Here is a 21,830-nt window from a genome sequence, read left to right as displayed (position 1 = left end):
AAGTTAGGATTTGAGTTTGTTTAAAGTTGTGAAACCCGTTTAGATGACAAAGTGGGTTTATTGTAACTAGCTATTTTGATATTTTGCGGGTTTTGGGTTGGTTAATGATTTAAGCATGATTAAGGTTTGTAAGTGGGGTATAATCACTAGTATTAGTGATTTTAGGAGTGTTGGAACTTGTAAGACCCATTTGGGGATAAAATGGGTGAATTTGGGTTATGTTGAGATAAGGAAAACCCTAATAGCTATGATCTAGGGTTTGGCCATGTGAATTGAAGTTGTAAGTGTAAAATGATGTTTTGGAAAGTTAATCACTAGGCGTTAGTGATTAAAGATGTTTTTGGGACTTTTGTCAAAATGGGTTGACTTAGATGGGTCAAAATTGGTAATGACACGATTTTAGATCAAATGGATGTTTAAACAATTGTGTCAAGCGCTAAATGACATTGTTAATGAAAGTAATCGTGAGAAACGTTTTTAGGTTAAATTGTACTTGTTTGAATGGGTCGGAATTACCACCCGTAGTGGTAATTGGTGAAGTCCACTTTAGGTGTCTAAATGGGCGGATTGTGGAAGTAGGTATAAACCCTCGGTTAAGGGTGTTGGAGTCAAATTCTCTTGTAGAGAATGTATGTTGATTGTGTGTATATCTATATGCGTATTATAGGTAAAAGCTTGCTCGGTTGCGTTTGGAGGCGGTTTACATATATGATTTGTGCGGGCATCTCGCGGTGAGTGGAATGATTACACATGTGTGTATATAATGTATTTACTTGTACGAGGTTCGATGTGGGTTTAAGTTCGGGCGTTCGATACCACATCGGGTCAATATATGATATGGGTTTAAAGTTCGGGCGTTCGATACCATGTCATATATGTGTGTGTGGGTGTGTAGTGTGGGTTTAAAGTTCGAGCGTTCGATACCACATTACACGTGACGGGTGGGTTTAAAGTTCGGTCGTTCGATACCACCCAGGGGTTAGTGATATAATTCGTTGTACACTAACGGTTGTTGGGAACACCGATGGGAAATTCAAAGTACCATTCTCTTATACGATTGGTTAACCATGGTTGTGTGTTGTAGTGTAGCATATTATATTATTCGAGTTATATATGTTATTGTTGTGCAAGCTCGTGGTCTTGAAGATTTAGCGTTATGCTTTGCATTGGTGTGCTATATATATATATATTGCTAGCGTGTGTGCGGTAATTGAGTAAGTGTTTACAAGTAGGTATATTATATATGTATATGTATAATTATTGCATTCACTAAGTCTAGGCTTACCCCTCTCGTTGTTTACCTTTTTACAGGTATTGTAGTTTGAAGCTAGCTAGTTTGTTAAGCTAGTTGCATAGGAGCGCCTGGGCACGATGGGGTAGCTTTTGGATATTGAACGCGGATTGGGGATTGGTAGTCCCCGGGATTATGCTCTTGGTATCGGGTTGGGTTGTAGAGTCCTAATCCGTCTAAAAAGATCAATGGGTCAAAATCGCTATTTTATTTGTAAAACGGGTCATCGTGGGCCCAGTGTTGTAAAACTTATTTTTATTGTGGAAATCTCTTAGTTTTACTTAATACGATGTGTTGTGAAAGTTGTTTCGTTTAAAAGTGTCGGGAAGCGGGTTTTTCATTCGTGTCAAAGAAAACTGGACAGCTCACTTTAGTTCATTTGGACGTCGTCCAAGAACTTGGGACGCCGTCCAAGGCTTCATTACAGGACGCCGTCCAGGGATCTGGACGCCGTCCAGATACACTGTCAGACAATTTTTTTTATGCGTGTTTTTGGTAAAACGATGTCGGGTTGTTACAAGTGGTTTCAGAGCATAGTCTAAGGGAATTAGGTGACCTTGGAATAGGTGCCTAGTCTTAGACTTTTTGGCGGTTATGTATTATTTGCGGGACTTGTAGGAGTACGGGTCAGATTGAGATTTGTTAGTGATTTAGAGTAGGTAACTAACTAGGACTAGTGCTTGTCCAATGTGGGATTATGTGGGGTCTTATTTCGTGAGTAAATTAGTGCCTTAGATTGCTAGTGCCTAATGTAAGTAGGCGAACTTGGACGTTGTTTTAGTGATGGTCACCTAGGTTGTAGGTTGACTTGTTGTTGCGGTGTACTTGTGTACATTTAGTATTTAAATTGTATATAGGTATATATTCAGGTATCTATTTTGTGCGGTGTCCTAGGGACGAATCTATTGGAGAGATTCAAATAGTTGGCAGTTTGAGTGATCAAGTTCGCGGTAATTACTTTGGTCATTCGGGTACTAGGAATATCGCGTGTTACTTTGTGTGAATGTTGCGTCAGTCCGGGTAAAGTACTTTACGTGACCATGTGAAAATGGTAAGGTACGCATTTGTAATAATGACCGATCACCATTATTACGAAAGTGTATCTTGACATTAAGCATGACATGACAAGTACCAAACGGAGGAAACGTGGCATGGTTGGGGTAGAACGGGACGAATTTGGAATCTTTTATTGGTTCCTAGTTTATAGTGGTCTCGGGTGATGTGCTTGTTGGCACATCAAGTTCGTTACGAGTCGGGGAGTGTACAATGGATTTGGTTAGTTAAGTGAGTGAGCCAACTCACGAGTTTGGTGCGTGCTTAGTCACCCTAAGTAGTGGGTGCATTATTGAGATTGTCATTGGTTTTAGTTACCCATCGTAACTAGGATGACCGATTTACATTTGCGAGTGTGCGACGAGGACTTGAATTCCGTAATGGAACGTGACAAGTCTAATGATTGTAGTTTTGAGTTACACTCGGTAGAGTGTGTAGTTAGAGAATCGTGTAAGGATTCTAGTTGTGAGTCGCCTTGGAATTGGAAAATCGAGTAGTCTTAGGGTCATTAAACTCATTAGAATGGGACCCGTATGACGGTGATTGCATCAGTGTGTTAGCGTGGTATGGATTATGAGGTAACATTCCTAACGGAATATCCCTTGTAGAGGTGGATGTATCGATGTGCGGAAGGGTGTAAGACTTGGTGTTTTCAAGCATCTCTTTAGTGCTAGATGAAAGGTTTCATTAGGCTATATCGTTTAGCCTTGTGAAATTTGCGGGTAGCGTGTGATCGCTAGGAACCTTCAATAAGACAATAAACCATAAGGTTTGTTGGGTAGGTATGACTTCGGGTCATTATTGTAGAGAGATGGGTGACATCGGGTGTGTGGAACCTAAAGATCGATTTTCTAAAATTCGACTGATTGTGGTGGGAGTCTGCATGACACTGCGTCAGGTGCCTTTTTATACCTGCTAGTGTAATGTTCAACTCCGGTAGTGGTGTGATCACTTTGTGCTTAGGGTGCCCGTGAGATACCCTTGGAAGCAGCGGAGATTACAATAGTGATCGACGGGTGAAAGTAATTCGACGGTTGCAAAAGTTGGAAATTTAAGAGCATTGTGATTAATACTTCTTATGAAGTGACGGGTGAGCGAATCTTGTTGCCCTTAAGTGATAGACGGGTAAAGATGACCGGTGAGCCGGTGACGGACTTAATGGTCGGTTAGTCCGAAGGGTATGATGAAGTGTTGATATTGCGGTCGATGCAATGATTATGTTAGATTGGTCCATGAGAGTGAGCAATTGTTGATAAAGGTTCGTTGAGTGGAAGGTCGGGTGATCTCGACTGAGATGCACGACTGATTAAGCGGAGTGGCATATGCCTAGTCGTAGAGGCGCATGTGAGACCTTGGCGGAGTTCTCCTTCCGAACGGTGAAGGACTGTTATTTGTAATTGTGGTATGAGGGTGCGATGTTGTCGCGTGTACGACATCTCAAGTTAAGGTGTATGTCGGCTCTGAGAGCCTAAAGTGAATTCGTGGTGACTTGGAGTATATGAACAACGATGAGAATGGTCATTGTGTTTCATGGAATGATAATTCTGCAGGATGTTATCATCTTGGCGGTGAGAATGTGGAGCCAAATTCTAAGTGGGGGAGTTTTACTGCTGCCCGAGGAAGCTCCGGTGGTATTATATATAGCGAAATGTCGGAGTGTACCGTGCTAAGCCTTAATAGGTATTCAGAGTTCCTAACGAGGAAGAGTGATGGGTTGTTGATGTCGACTCGAGATCGTTCATTACGGTCGTGGGTTACAATTCTGGAATGTTATGCGTAAAGATTGTGATGATGGGATCGAAGGAAGCGGAATTCTTCTTATGAAAGGTGGTCGTGTAGTACCATTGTGCGGTGTGAGACCAAATGTGAAGTTTGAGATCTCGGGGTGAGGAAAGGAAACTGTCATTGCAAGTGCTTTCGTGTTGCAAATTTGGTTGGTGTGAAACTCAGATAGTACTGTTAAGGGAGTACGAGTTTGATATCGTGGCGAATACTGTATTTTTCTTTATCGGGAAACGTGGTCGTGGGAATTGTCAGTGGATTATTCCACTTTATGGACGATTGTGAGGCGGAGAGTGTCGGTTCTGACTGTCTCCCGTAGAGATACGCGGATGTTGTTTATGTGTGAGAGTGTGTACCCTAGTGATGTGACCCGTAGGTTGCATTAAAATGTCGAGACCATCCTTAGCGGACGGTCTAGGTAGGAAGGTTCACCCGAATTTGGTGACTATTTTTTGTGGGTCGTGTGGCGAATTGCGGAAATTTTGTGATGATGATTCGCCGTTGATGGGATTTTAGTATACAAGTAGCTTCTATGCTAGTACTAGGAAGCCGTATTGTATGGTTCAGAGGAGAAACCTTATGACAATGTGTTGATGTTTCGTCTAACTCGTGGTGTATTATTGTCGTCCTGGATTAATCCAGCGACGGATAGTCATGTATGGATCGATCGATGGGAAAGTGTTACTTCTAAGGTGTTTATTTTGGGGTTACCCAAATTTCTTCGTTGAAGGATGACCCGGATATGGAGTCGGAGGAAGTTTGGTTCTTGGTCTAGAGACATGTGGTGTTTTCGTATTTTTCCTAAGCAGGAATTCTGGACGTTGAGTGTATGAGATATCGCTTGTTGCGGTAGTGCACGCTAGTGATTATTAGCTTGTGGTGAGATCTTAGAATTCACGGAAGATGTTATGGATGTTGGGCTTGGTTGTGTTTCGTAGGATCGTGAGGCATGACGACGATGGTTGTCGGGGAATTGTTCTACTTTTATGACGATTGTGAAGTGTATGGTATGAGTTTGGATACTCGGCGTAGGAGCAAACGGTTGCAGTTGTTTTGATTCGAGGGTTCATTACCCGATATCGTTGTAATATGATGCATAAGTGCACGAAGCGCGAATTCGGATGCGTGATTATTACATGTGTGGCTCCACGTTGAAAGCGGAAATGTTCGAGGGAGAAGTGCTTAACTTCTAGTATAGGTGCGGATCACGAGGGCGTGATCCAATTTAAGTGGGGGAGAGTTGTAACACCCCGTTTTTCAGTCACGTATTATTTCGAACGACATTCGAAATACGAGGCATGTAAGTGTATATTTGGATCCCAGATAAAGTTGGAGTTGATGTCCTAAAACCTTACCATTGGATAGTAAATCTCATTACGTTTCGAACGATATTTGATTCGTCGAAAATGAAGTTACGGTTTGAAAGTTACGACCAAAACAAGTTCAGTTTCAGACTCAGTTCCGTGGGACTCCATCCAGATTTTGGGACACCGTCCACCAGTGAAAGGTTGGACGCAGTCCAGCCATTTTGGACGCCGTCCAAATGGCCTGACTGGCCAACTGTTGGAATTTCAATGTTTTAATGAAGGGTATTTGAGTCTTTTCACTTGGGGGTCGGTTTTGAGCCTCTAAAACTGATCCAACCTCTATCTTATCCTCATTTTCACCTCTTCCACCTTCTCACTAACACTCCAAACCCTAGAGAGAGAGGGAGAGTTTTAGAGAGGGAAAGCTCCATTGGAGAAGAAGGATGTTGATTTCGGGTTAAGGTGCAAGAGTTAATGTTGTTCACCTCGTTCACGGCTACATTTTGGTAGTATTGGTAAGTCTCAAATCCGAATTTCATTGTGTTGATTTGATATTCAAGTTAGGGTTTGAGTTTGTTTAAAGTTGTGAAACCCGTTTAGATGACAAAGTGGGTTTATTGTAACTAGCTATTTTGATATTTTGCGAGTTTTGGGTTGGTTAATGATTTAAGCGTGATTAAGGTTTGTAAGTGGGGTATAATCACTAGTATTAGTGATTTTAGGAGTGTTGGAACTTGTAAGACCCATTTGGGGATAAAATGGGTGAATTTGGGTTATGTTGAGATAAGGAAAACCCTAATAGCTATGATCTAGGGTTTGGCCATGTGAATTGAAGTTGTAAGTGTTAAATGATGTTTTGGAAAGTTAATCACTAGGCGTTAGTGATTAAAGATGTTTTTAGAACTTTTGTCAAAATAGGTTGACTTAGATGGGTCAAAATTGGTAATGACACGATTTTGGATTAAATGGATGTTTAAACAATTGTGTCAAGCGTTAAATGACATTGTTAATGAAAGTAATCGTGAGAAACGTTTTTAGGTTAAATTGTACTTGTTTGAATGGGTCGGAATTACCACCCGTAGTGGTAATTGGTGAAGTCCACTTTAGGTGTCTAAATGGGCGGATTATGGAAGTAGGTATAAACCCTCGGTTAAGGGTGTTGGAGTCGAATTCTCTTGTAGAGAATGTATGTTGATTGTGTGTATATCTATATGTGTATTATAAGTAAAAGCTTGCTCGGTTGCGTTTGGAGGCGGTTTACATATATGATTTGTGCGGGCATCTCGAGGTGAGTGGAATGATTATACATGTGTATATATAATGTATTTACTTGTACGAGGTTCGATGTGGGTTTAAGTTCGGGCGTTCGATACCACATCGGGTCAATATATGATATGGGTTTAAAGTTCGGGCGTTCGATACCATGTCATATATGTGTGTGTGGGCGTGTAGTGTGGGTTTAAAGTTTGGGCGTTCGATACCACATTACACGTGACGGGTGGGTTTAAAGTTCGGGCGTTCGATACCACCCAGGGGTTAGTGATATAATTCGTTGTACACTAACAGTTGTTGGGAACACCGATGGGAAATTCGAAGTACCATTCCCTTGTACGATTGGTTAACCATGGTTGTGTGTTGTAGTGTAGCATATTATATTATTCGAGTTATATATGCTATTGTTGTGCTAGCTCGTGGTCTTGAAGACTTAGCGTTATACTTTGCATTGGTGTGCTATATATATATTGCTAGCGTGTGTGCGGTAATTGAGTAAGTGTTTGCAAGTAGGTATATTATATATGTATAATTATTGCATTCACTAAGCCTAGGCTTACCCCTCTCGTTGTTTACCTTTTTACAGGTATTGTGGTTTAAAGCTAGCTAGTTTGTTAAGCTAGATGCATAGGAGCGCATGGGCTCGATGGGGTAGCTTTTGGATATTGAACGCGGATTGGGGATTGGTAGTCCCCGGGATTATGCTCTTGGTATCGGGTTGGGTTGTAGAGTCCTAATCCGTCTAAAAAGATCAATGGGTCGAAATCGCTATTTTATTTGTAAAACGGGTCATCGTGGGCCCAGTGTTGTAAAACTTATTTTTATTGTGGAAATCTCTTAGTTTTACTTAATACGATGTGTTGTGAAAGTTGTTTCGTTTAAAAGTGTCGGGAAGCGGGTTTTTCATTCGTGTCAAAGAAAACTGGACAGCTTACTTTAGTTCATTTGGACGTCGTCCAAGAACTTGGGACGCCGTCCAAGGCTTCATTACAGGACACTGTCCAGGGATCTGGACGCCGTCCAGATACACTGTCAGATAATTTTTTTTTAGGCGTGTTTTTGGTAAAACGATGTCGGGTTGTTACAAATTCTCTTAATATTTTTAAACTTTTTAGTTAGTTTTTAGTAGTAGCTAGCTTAGCTTTTATTTTTCGGAGGATATCATGGAGAGTCCCTGCAATCTCGGGCAGATTTCTTCAGCCTTTTCAGGATTTTATCCAAAACGCTTGTCTTTTGTATTAAACGTGTTTTGTTACCATTTATGTTTAATAATGCGTTCTGATATTGCCATGTTAGCTTAATTAATCTGTATGTTGCCATGATAGAAGTATGAGTTAGTGTAGTTATGTTTAATTAGTACGGTTACTATTGTTATGCTGAACTTGTGAGTATGATAGATTTGTATGCTAGCCTCTTAAGGATTGACCAACCTAAGTTGTGATCAGGACTTGTCCACCTATATGAACTTAGCTACTTCATAGGATTAAGACCCTTGTTTATACTGTATCTGAAGATTCTATGAACTCGGTATGGCCGGAGTTCTCGAGAGGCATCTAATGCGCTTTTAGGACACAGAACTTAGGAATTAAGACATGAATTACCTAGTATTCCTATTGACTGTTCCAAAGAGACCTATTAGGAGCTGTTAAGATCTAGCTAGTGTCTTGATTGTATGATCCAAACATATTGCATGTTCTTGTCTGATTGTTGCCTTAGGATTAAGTCATATTAATTGTTTAGGTATCTGATAGGTTTATATCTGCTTTACTTTTAGTATATCAACTGTAATGTTGTATAATTTTTGATTTGTTATGATCTCATTAGTATTATGAAATGCTTGTTAGTTTTTCATTTAAGGTTTTGTCAACTTAACTCGACGAACTCCTTCCGTTTGTGATCAGTGTTCAATCAACACAGCACGTTGTTATTCAGTTATCCAAACTGATAACGAAGGTTAGGATTAGAGCTCAACTCACTAATAAACCTAGTGCTATACTGAGGATAACCTCTGAGGTATAGATACCTTTCAATTATACAACCAAGTGACATGCTTCTCACTAATATCTTGGTCAACATTTCCCTGATCTGCATACTCCAGATATCCTTCCATTTTTTTTACTTTTATGCAATTAGGACCATTAGCTTATAACCACTACTATCCCTTATCTAGGTAATTTAACAAAAGACAATTATCCACTTGATCTTCAATTCGTCAAAACATTCAAAAGCACGACCCTAAGTTATCTTACACCTTCTACCATTGTAAAGTCAAAAGTAAATTTAGGCCCCGCACAATATAAATAATAAACCACTGATCGCTACCCTGATCAACTTATTATGACGTCCTGCGGCCTAACGATACCGCACGAATAAAACCGTCCATTTCGGTCATATCATTGTGGTAATATCAAGTTTTTGGCGCCGTTGCCGGGGAATCGAATATTTTAATCGAGAAAGATTTTAAACAGACAAAAGTATTGTTTGGTGGTGTTTAAGAAAGACAATTATACAAGGACTTGGTTGTTGGATTTTCCAAACAGTCTCCAATTATATTGGAACCAAAAGGATCATGCCTCTCCGTAGTCGGCCTGGCCACCTAAATACAATGCAATAGAGGCAGTAAGACATGTCTAGACTTTAAGGATGATAAACAAGTAATTTTTGACACGAAATGATAAGCAAAACTTTTGACATGCAGACACAGTCGAAGTCCAGACCCACTAATGCATCCTAACAACTACTAGTTAGACACACTAATGCAAGACCTGGTTCGATAAGACCACCGCTCAGATACCAACTGAAAGGACCCGTTCATATACATTATAAACGATGCACAATAGTTGATTTCATTGCGAAGTACTTGACCTCTATATGATACATTTTTCAAACATTGCATTCGTTTTTAAAAGACAAACTTTCATTATATCGAAAGTTGATGGCATGCATACCATTTCATAATATATCCAATAATAATTGACCTAATCTGTCATAATAATCCTTATTGAACTCAATGACTTGAATGCAACGTCTTTTGAAATATGTCATGAATGACTCCAAGTAATATCTCTAAATTGACCAAATGCACAACGGAAGATTTCTTTCATACTTGAGAATAAACATGCTTTCAAGTGTCAACCAAAAGGTTGGTGAGTTCATTAGTTTATCGTAAACATTCATTTCCATCATTTTAATAGACCACAAGATTTCATATATTGTCACGCGTAACCCGCGAATTAAAATTCATTCATATGGTGAACACCTGGTAACCGACATTAACAAGATGCAGATAGAATATCCCCATCATTCCGGGACTCACATCGGACATGATAAATCGAAGTACTAAAGCATCCGTAACTCGGATGAGGCTTGTTGGGCCAAATAGATATATCTTTAGGATTCGCGTCAATTGGTGGCAATTATCATAAACACCAATTCTCAGGCTACCAAGCTAAAAAGGGGCATATTCGATTCGATAATCCAACCATAGAATGTAGTTTCGATTACTTGTGTCTATTTCGTAAAGCATTTATAAAACAGCGCATGTATTCTCAGTCCCAAAAATATATATTGCAAAAGCATTTAAAAACGGAGCAAATGAAACTCACTATATGATATTTTGTAGTAAAAATATGCATACGACGGAACAGAACAATGCAGGGTTGACCTCGGATTCACGAACCTATATCAAGTATATATATTAACACATATAATTAACATGTAATAATAATTAAACTAGTTTATGTAATATTAATATAGTTATAGTATATGTAATAAGTATATTTTTATATACAAAATATTTATTTGTTAAAATGATAGTTTCGAAAATAAAGATCTACTAAAAATAATAATAATAATAATAACTTTATTAATAATGATAATACTAATAATAAAAATGATATTGTTAAAAATGATACTTATGTTAATAATAATAATATTAATAATACTCTCCTAATACTTAATGATAATACCTAGTAATAACAATAATGATAATAATATTTAATTATTTTAATGAGGGTAACAATAATAATTAACTTATCCCTAATAATAATAATAATAATAATAATAATAATAATAATAATAATAATTAATAATAATAATAATAATAATAATAACAATAACAATAATAATAATAATAATAATAATAATAATAATAATAATAATAATAATAATAATAATAATAATAATAATAATAATAATAATAATAATAATAATAATAATAATAATAATAATAATAATAATAATAATAATAATAATAATAATAATAATAATAAGGTTAGAAAGGCTACCTTAATGTATAAGCCTTTTAAAAATAAACACCTCTGTCCAGGCTCGAACCTGAGACCTCTCGCTCACCCATAACATCCCTAAACCATTTCTCACTAATTACTCCTTTGTAATATCCAGCACACTTAGATATTTAACCCATAAAAATGTTTTTGTACTTGTTTCAGTCCAACCGAAAATGGATTAATAGGTCACGGCCCAATTGAAAAACACTGCCCAACACCTCACTTTGACAACAGCCCAGCTTTCCTTGAAAAAAATGTGTAGTCGCCTAGGCCTAGATTCGAACCCACGACCTCTCGGTTAAACATAAACACCCTGAACCAATACTCTGTCTATTTCATTTCTTATTCATATCACAGCCTTTAATTATCTATCACGAAAATTCCTGTTTCCTTATGCTTCTTAAAACAAAACCCACTTAACACTTTTATCATCATAATCTCGTTTTTTTCTTCCTAATCACGTATATCATCATCATAGTGATTGTTTGTCTTTTTAACATAACATCATGATCTTCATCATGCCATTTTTGTTAACCACCATTATTTGTATTAACATCGAAATAATCAAAAGAATAATTACCGATAAACTTGCATTATCATTTCAAGAATGGCTTTATTCCTTTTCTTTACCCTACTTGGAAAGTTGACAACCTCCACTAAGTGATAATAATATACGGAGCATTAATATGAATTGGACCTTTAAGTTTCAATATTTATATTCTCTTTTTTTTTTCTCTCGACTAACAGGAGGACACAGGAGGGAAAAAAATCAGATTATCAATAAAACTTATTCTATAATCTCCTCCCTCGTAAACGTATAAAGAGTATATTTCTTATCTTCTTCAAGGTGAGTTGTTGAACAAGAAAACAGCAATAACGAGCTGTAGCAGCAGCATAACCAGTAGGTGTAGCAGTCGTGGTTGTTGGGTGATTTTATGCGACTGTTGGGGTGGGTTCTAGGCTGCCAGGATAGCAGCAAAACAGTAACAATTTATTGAGCAGGTGGGGCTGTTTTGGTGATTGTACGTGATGAAGAAGAAAGTGGTAATATGGGTTGTTTGTTGATCTTCGAATATCAGAGAAAACAACAAAGATGTTTGGGTGCGTGAATTTGGTTTATGTTTGTGAGGGTATTGAATGGTGATTGTTGGCCGAATATAAATAGAAAGAACTAGAAGTAGAAGGTGGCGGTTTGTGTTTTCAAAATGGTGGTAGTGTGGTTATGAGTTTAAGGTGATTTGCAATGGTCGCGAAGAAGAGAGAACAGGAAGGGTGGTGGATGGTTGATGATAGGTGACCGGTGGTGGTGTTCGGAAGATCATGATGGTGTTCTTGTGGATTATTGTTTGTTAAAGTTTATTATAATTGGTAATGAAGAAAGAAGGTTAAATGAATCATTTAACAACTTAATTAATCGATCCTTATATACAATTGGATGTGTTGTCAGAATATTAATCCAGGGAGAAGAATACAAAAATAAAAATAAAAGAAGAACAAGACTGCTAACAGATTTTAATCTTTATGAGATTGATTTGTACGATCCTTGAGATAGAAAACAAAATATGCTACAGCTTGAAAGCTATGTGAAACTGAATTGGATTCCCAAATTTTACGCGCATGATTTTATAATTGAATTTATGATTAGAAAGAAAAATTTAATAATACTACTTTAATTAACTAATCACATACAGTTCACAAAAAGGAGACTTAACTTAGGTTCGTGATTTTTAATATTATAAAATTAATCTAACATAATAATTAACTCTGTCGACAGTTTTCACGGACTGTGCATCGTCTACTATTTGAAATCAGTGGCGGATAAATGTCTTCAGAAAAATCCCAAACTTTCACAGTCATTATCTTTATTTATTTTGGTCATTATGATATAAAATTCGATCATTAACAATTAAATAAAAATTACATTAATTATTCACTCCCAACCCCAAGTAAAATATAGTTAGTGTTAAAACTTATCAAATAACTTCTAAATATATTATTAATAAGCCTAAAATTTATAAAACTCATTTTCGGATCACCGTTTATTTTAAAATCACATAAGTTCGAATTTAACTTGCTTAATATAAATCGGAACATCAAACGAGTATTACAATCATTTAATATTTATTTTTAATATACTTCATTTATATATATAGATATATTTTAAATAATTATTATTATAATATCCTATTTTTATTTTATTAATTTTTAATAACAACAACATATAATACTTCAAATTATATTTCGAATTATTATTTATATATACATACACACATATCTATTTACAATTAATTATTCATGAATCTTCGAGAATGGCCAAAGGTTACTTGAATGTATAACAATAGTTCAAAATTTTTGAGATTCAATTAATTAGACTTTGCTTATCATGTCGGAATCATAAAAAGATTAAGTTTAAATTTGATCGGAAATTTCCGGGTCGTCACAGTACCTACCCGTTAAAGAAATTTTGTCCCGAAATTTGATTGGGATGGTCATGGCTGACAATAAGTATGTTTTCATGCCGCATAAGAGCTGAATATTAGAGTTTTATCATCATCAAATAATATGGATAAAACAAGTTGTTTATGTGAGGCGTACGAGTGAAGTTATCACAAAAGAGTGAAATGAGTAAATGCAGGTTCGTCTTAACCGGTGACGTATTCACGGTTGATTCTCCGGAATTCAAGGAATTTAAGAGAAAAATTTTTGAAGTCTGAATAAAATTTGATTCTTCGGTGACTAAGGAAATTAGGATCCGCTTTAAATGCGATCATCTGTTTTGATTGCTCTGTCGAATATTTTTCTATAAATCCGCCCCCTTCGTTTCCATACAACTCACACCTTCTATTCTTTATCCCTCAATTCATACTTTAAAACATTCATCAATATGCTCCATCCAGTTCTGATTCTTGATATACTCCTAACTTTCATATCTGTCATTCTTCTTTTTCATCTGTCGCCGGAAGAATCTATTTACTTCTACTATACTCTTGGTTTCATAGTGTTTTTAATTCTCCCGTGCCTTTATGTTGCAATACGTATTGATATGCACGGTTTGAAATTTATGTGTTGTTGTCGAGCTTTATATTTTCTTTTATATTTAAGAGTTCCATACTTTTGTCTCCTCTTCCCGACGTCAAGCCAAGCGAATAATGATCCAGCATTCGTAGGTATTGATTTTAAAATGAACATAGTTAATGTTCTAAGAAGGGAATTGTAATGGCACGATCTTGATTTGTCAAATTACCAGAATATTCGAAAAAGACCGAATCATCAAGAAAATATTTTCTTGATATTTTTAGAGGTTAAATAGAATACAAGAGTCGTGTAACATGGCACATGATGACGTTATGATATGTGAATCATCATGTTCCATTAGAAACTCAGCATGACTTACTGTAATATAGAAACTAACAGTTTCTTATATGTTGTAACACTGATAGCGCGAAGAGATTAATGATTTCAGATAAGAATAGTTATGAAAATATCTTTAGAAATATGGAGGATATTTATAATGAAAGATACGATGATATCTTGGAATATCTAAGATCAGAGGATGATGAAGAATATCGTCCACAATGGTCTAGAGTAAGGAGCAAGGTATTTGCTAAAGATTTCATCAGAAACATAATCATCTGGATTCTTTATGTACAAGTTTAGTCCTTGTGATTTGTTCAAAGACACCTTCATAGTTTCGCATAATCCGCTTTTTAGTACTAAATTTTCTATTGAGCGTTTCCAACACTCCATTCTTTATCATCATACTTTTGACTATTAAAGTCATCAACAGTTTTCGCTGCTTTATTAGCTTTCTCAAAATTTAAAGAACTGATTCGTAGACTAGAGTGCTTTTCAGAATTTCAGAATGGAAGATCATAATTCTAAGAGATAAATGTTATATGTATACATATAACTATTGATGTAAACATGCTGCAAGATTCAAAATACTGATTGCTAATTTCCGGTAATTGGTATGGCAATTCTCGTTACAAGATGTGGATTAGTATATGATAGGTTTTTAATGAACTAATATGATGGTTCTTCAGAGAGACTTAAGCCAATGAGTAATGAAGTTGCTGGTAAGTTTACTGCTAATGTGGTGGGATATAAACGGTTCTTCGATAACAATGATGAAAGGCAAGCTTATATATTAAAGTTATAATAAGGTTGTTTAGAACGAAAAGTCAAATTTGACTTGCTGAAGCTGTGACAAAATTGGCTATTTTTAAAAGGAATTGCAATGTTATTTTTGGTAACAACAATGCCAAAGGAGCTAGCACAGATACGTGTTAAACGTTTACTCAGGTTCCGAGTGTTTTCAGGTGCATAACTAAATGCATAAATCTTTTCTTCTGTAGATGAAGTGCGGTTGGTTCATCCTTTTGATTGAGGTGTTTTCGAGATTCATAAAAGGTTTGAACGCAGATTGAAATCGTCAAGATACAAATGAGATTTATGATGAAATCAAGTGGCAAACTTGAAGAATTGTTTAGTTTCATATGTTATGTGTAGTGACCCGAAATTTTCAATGTTTATATATATATTAAATGAAATTGTTATTTACATGATTAAGTGTTTCTAACATGTTAAGCAATCAAACTTGTTAAGACTTGATTAATTGAAATAGGTTTCATATAGACAATTGACCACCCAAGTTGACCGGTGATTCACGAACGTTAAAACTTGTAAAAACTATATGATGACATATATATGGTTATATATATAGTTAACATGATATTATGATAAGTAAACATATCATTAAGTATATTAACAATGAACTACATATGTAAAAACAAGACTACTAACTTAATGATTTTGAAACGAGACATATATGTAACGATTATCGTTGTAACGACATTTAATGTATATATATCATATTAAGAGATAATCATACATCATAATATCATGATAATATAATAATTTAGAATCTCTTTTGATATTATAAACATTGGGTTAACAACATTTAACAAGATCATTAACCTAAAGGTTTCAAAACAACACTTACATGTAACGACTAACGATGACTTAACGACTCAGTTAAAATATATATACATGTAGTGTTTTAATATGTGTTCATACACTTTTGAAAGAATTCAAGACACTTATCAAAATACTTCTACTTAACAAAAATGCTTACAATTACATCCTCGTTCAGTTTCATCAACAATTCTACTCGTATGCACCCGTATTCGCACACGTACAATACACATCTTTTAGATGTATGTACTATTGGTATATACACTCCAATGATCAGCTCTTAGCAGCCCATGTGAGTCACCTAACACATGTGGGAACCATCATTTGGAAACTAGCATGAAATATCTCATAAAATTACAAAAATATGAGTAATCATTCATGACTTATTTACATGAAAACAAAATTACATATCCTTTATATCTAATCCATACACCAACGACCAAAAACACCTACAAACACTTTCATTCTTCAATTTTCTTCATCTAATTGATCTCTCTCTAGTTCCATCTTCAAGTTCTAAGTGTTCTTCATAAATTCTAAAAGTTATAGTTTCATAAAATCAAGAATACTTCCAAGATTGCAAGTTTACTTCCAAGTTTTATAAATCCATTCCAAGTAATCATCCAAGATCAAGAAACCTTTGTTACTTACAGTAGGTTATATTTCTAATACAAGGTATTAATCATATTCAAACTTTAATTCAATTTCTATAACTATAACAATCTTATTTCGAGTGAAAATCTTACTTGAACTGTTTTCGTGTCATGATTCTGCTTCAAGAACTTTCAAGCCATCCAAGGATCCTTTGAAGCTAGATCTATTTTTCTCATTTCCAGTAGATTTATCCAGAAAACTTGAGGTAGTAATGATGTTCATAACATCATTCGATTCATACATATAAAGCTATCTTATTCGAAGGTTTAAACTTGTAATCACTAGAACATAGTTTAGTTAATTCTAAACTTGTTCGCAAACAAAAGTTAATCCTTCTAACTTGACTTTTAAAATCAACTAAACACATGTTATATATCTATATGATATGCTAACTTAATGATTTAAAACCTGGAAACATGAAAAACACCATAAAACTGGATATACGCCGTCGTAGTAAAACCGGGGGCTGTTTTGGTTGGGATAATTAAAAGCTAAGAAGAACTTTGATTTAAAAGCTATACTTCTGGAAAAATGATTTTTATTATGAACATGAAACTATATCCAAAAATCATGGTTAAACTCAAAGTGAAAGTATGTTTTCCAAAATGGTCATCAAGATGTCATTTTTTCGACGGAAATGACTACCTCTTTAGTAATTGACATGTAACTTAATTTTCCGAGTATAAACCTATACTTTTCTGTTTAGATTCTTAAATGAGAGTTCAATATGAAACCATAGCAATTTGATTCACTCAAAACGGATTTAAAATGAAGAAGTTATGGGTAAAACAAGATTGGATAATTTTTCTCATTTTAGCTACGTGAAAATTGGTAACAAATCTATTCCAACCATAACTTAATCAACTTGTATTGTATATTATGTAATCTTGAGATACCATAGACACGTATACAATGTTTCGACCTATCATGTCGACACATCTATATATATTTCGGAACAACCATAGACACTCTATATGTGAATGTTGGAGTTAGCTATACAGGGTTGAGGTTGATTCCAAAATATATATAGTTTGAGTTGTGATCAATACTGAGATATGTATACACTGGGTCGTGGATTGATTCAAGATAATATATATCGATTTATTTCTGTACATCTAACTGTGGACAACTAGTTGTAGGTTACTAACGAGGACAGCTGACTTAATAAACTTAAAACATCAAAATGTATTAAAAGTGTTGTAAATATATTTTGAACATACTTTGATATATATGTACATATTTGTTATAGGTTCGTGAATCGACCAGTGGCCAAGTCTTACTTCCCGACGAAGTAAAAAATTTGTGAAAGTGAGTTATAGTCCCACTTTTAAAATCTAATATTTTTGGGATGAGAATACATGCAGGTTTTATAAATGATTTACAAAATAGACACAAGTACGTGAAACTACATTCTATGGTTGAATTATCGAAATCGAATATGCCCCTTTTTATTAAGTCTGGTAATCTAAGAATTAGGGAACAGACACCCTAATTGACGCGAATCCTAAAGATAGATCTATTGGGCCTAACAAACCCCATCCAAAGTACCGGATGCTTTAGTACTTTGAAATTTATATCATATCCGAAGGGTGTCCCGGAATGATGGGGATATTCTTAAATATGCATCTTGTTAATGTCGGTTACCAGGTGTTCACCATATGAATGATTTTTATCTCTATGTATGGGATGTGTATTGAAATATGAAATCTTGTGGTCTATTATTATGATTTGATAATATATAGGTTAAACCTATAACTCACCAACATTTTTGTTGACGTTTTAAGAATGTTTATTCTCAGGTGATTATTAAGAGCTTCCGCTGTCGTATACTTAAATAAGGACGAGATTTGGAGTCCATGCTTGTATGATATTGTGTAAAAACTGCATTCAAGAAACTTATTTCGTTGTAACATATTTGTATTGTAAACCATTATGTAATGGTCGTGTGTAAACAGGATATTTTAGATTATCATTATTTGATAATCTACGTAAAGCTTTTTAAACCTTTATTGATGAAATAAAGGTTATGGTTTGTTTTAAAATGAATGCATTCTTTGAAAAACGTCTCATATAGAGGTCAAAACCTCGCAACGAAATCAATTAAGATGGAACGTTTTTAATCAATAAGAACGGGACATTTCAGTTGGTCTGAGCGTTGGTCTTAGAGAACCAGAATTTTATATTAGTGTGTCTTATCGAGTTTGTTAGGATGCATTAGTGAGTCTGGACTTCGACCGTGTTTACTTGAAAAATGATTGCTTAACAAATTTTGTTGGAAACTATATATTATTAACATGTATATATTATGTGATATATTAATCTCGTAACATGTTTGATATTGTGTGATAGATGTCTACCTCTAGCACAAATCCCATTGACTCACCTAATAATAACGAAGAGTCAAATATATATTGGACTGATTCACAAGTTCCCGAAGAGGAACCGGAAGAAGAATCAGAGCTGGAAGAAGAATCAGAACCGGAAGAGGAGGAACCGGAGGAGGAAATAGAACTGGTGGGGGAAATAATAAAATAGTTAAGTAAAAGAAAATCCTCAACCAACCAACCAAGGTTAATTATGGTCAATGGTGTTTCTGCCAAGGAAGCAAAATATTGGGAGGATTACCAATTCTCCGATGAATCGGATTCCGACGAGAATTCCGATGATGTTATAGAAATTACCCCAACTGAATTTAAAAAGGCAAAAGAAAATAATAAGGGAAAGGGCATAAAAATAGAGAAATCTAATTCCAACCCCGATGAACTTTATATGTATCGTCAACCCCCGAAGTCCTTAAGTTGTAACAATGACCCGGGAACCTCTAAACCACCAGGTTTTTCTAAACCATTGTGAAAAACAACAGCTAGTATTAGGGGAACATCATATATCCCTAGAAACTTGGCAAAACGAACCAAAACCGAAGAAGAAGATACGAGCGAGTCGGAATAAGATAGTTGTATTTGTGTGGTGTAATATATGTAATATAGTGTGCTTATGCTTTATGATATATGTAAAAATTGCTTGTGTTAATAAGTATTTTTTTATGAATCTAACTCTTGTCTATTTTACAGTATAAAAACACAAAATGGATAGACAACTCAATATTTTAAGAGACCTACCCGGAGACATGATTGATGAAATCTTGTCTAGAGTCGGTCAGAATTCTTCGGCATAACTATTTAAGGCGAGATCAGTTTGTAAGACATTCGAAGAACGTTCCAAGAATGCCTTGGTTTATAAAAGGCTTTCGTTCGAAAGATGGGGGATATTACATTGGGAAATCCATAAGTTACGATGTGTTTACTTTGACGCATATATTGCGGGGAACCCAAATGCTATTTTACGCAACGGGTTAAGAAATTATTTTGACTCAATATATCCGAATATAGGACTTCGTGATTTAGAAAAAGTGGCTAACATGCAACATAAAGAAGCATGTTATGCTTACGGGTTATTAATGTTCGCTTCTCACTAAAGTGAGAACAAGAACATCGGGCTACAACTATTAAACAAAACGTTCCCACAAGTGACGGAGTCGGTAATTGGGGTAAGAAATGAGGTTTTTAGGTTATTACGAGACTGTTGGTCATTACGTAACCTTCGTCCCTTTGACGGCGTTACAACACGCTGTCTTATCAACGGCCATAACGGTTATGTTCCACAAGACCAAGGATGGGAAGTAGTCCTAGTAAAACCAGAATGCATGACTTGTTTCTGGACGTATGAATTACGTGTCTTTATTGCCTTTGCTGGACGACTTGTGTACTAGCTAGAATTATCTTCACAACTATCTTGTATCAAAGTTATTGTGTGCTATTTTTTATGCTTTATGTAAAATAAGCGGTATTGTAAGTTTGTAAAATATTGTATAAAAGTTTGAACGCAAAATATTATTATAATCAGTTTTTCATATAGAATTGTAGTAGTTGAATTGTATATTAGCTACTAAGTATGAACTTAACGGGTAGGTACTACCCGAATTTAAACTTATAAAACGCTAATATGAAGAAAAAGCTTTTATAAATGAGTCCATATTATGCTACGAAATACTATTAACTACTCTTAATATTCTGTATGATTAACTTATTCCATTTGACTATTTTGAAGGAAATGGTACCGACAACTCGACACACCGTGAATATGAATGAAGAGGAATTCCGTACTTTTCTAGCTTCAAACATAGCCGCAGTACAGATTGCGCTACATACCAACAATAACCTTGGATCTAGCAGTACAGGAAATCGTGTAGGATGCACCTACAAAGAATTCACTGCCTGCAAATCTTTGGAATTTGATGGAACCGAAGGACCGATCGGATTGAAACGGTGGACCGAGAAGGTCGAATCGGAGTTTTCCATAAGTAAGTGTACTGAAGAGGACAAAGTGAAGTACGCTACGCATACCTTCACAGGTTCTGCGTTAACATGGTAGAATACCTATCTATAGCAAGTGGGACAAGATGATGCGTATGCACTACCGCGGTCAGCATTCAAGCACTTGATGAACGAGAAGTACCGTCCCAGAACCGAGGTCAATAAGCTCAAGACAGAACTTAGAGGGTTACGAACCCAAGGATTTGATATTACCACGTACGAAAGACGATTCACATAATTGTGCCTATTGTGTCAGGGAGCGTTCGAAGATGAGGAAGAGAAGATCGACGCGTTTGTGAAAGGATTACTGGAAAGAATCCAAGAAGATATAAGTTCACACGAGCATGCCTCCATACAACAGGCATGTAGAATAGCTCACAAACTAGTGAACCAGATTGAAGAAAAAAATTAAAGAACAGACTGCTGAAGAGGCCAATGTGAAGCAAGTCAAAAGAAAGTGGGAGGAAAACGGTGATAACAATCACCAATACAACAACAACAGCAATTACAACAACAATCACAACATCAATCGCAACTACAACAAACGGCCCAACAACAACAACAACAACAACAACAACAACAACAACAACAACAACAACAATAATCATCCCAATAACAATAACAACCGCAACAACAACAACAACAACAATCAGAAGTAGCTATGCCAAAGGTGTGAAAAGTATCACTCGGGGTTCTGCACCAAATTTTGCAACAAGTGTAAAAGAAATGGTCATAGCGCGGCGAAGTGTGAGGTCTACGGACCAGGGGTTAACAGAATGAAAGGAACAAATGGTGTCAGAACGAGTAATGGTGGAGCAAGTAGTGTCGGAGCAAG

The sequence above is a fragment of the Rutidosis leptorrhynchoides genome, chromosome 4 (genome assembly GCF_046630445.1).
Source record: "Rutidosis leptorrhynchoides isolate AG116_Rl617_1_P2 chromosome 4, CSIRO_AGI_Rlap_v1, whole genome shotgun sequence".
In the NCBI taxonomy this organism is placed as follows: domain Eukaryota; kingdom Viridiplantae; phylum Streptophyta; class Magnoliopsida; order Asterales; family Asteraceae; genus Rutidosis; species Rutidosis leptorrhynchoides.
This window is presented reverse-complemented; position numbering follows the sequence as displayed.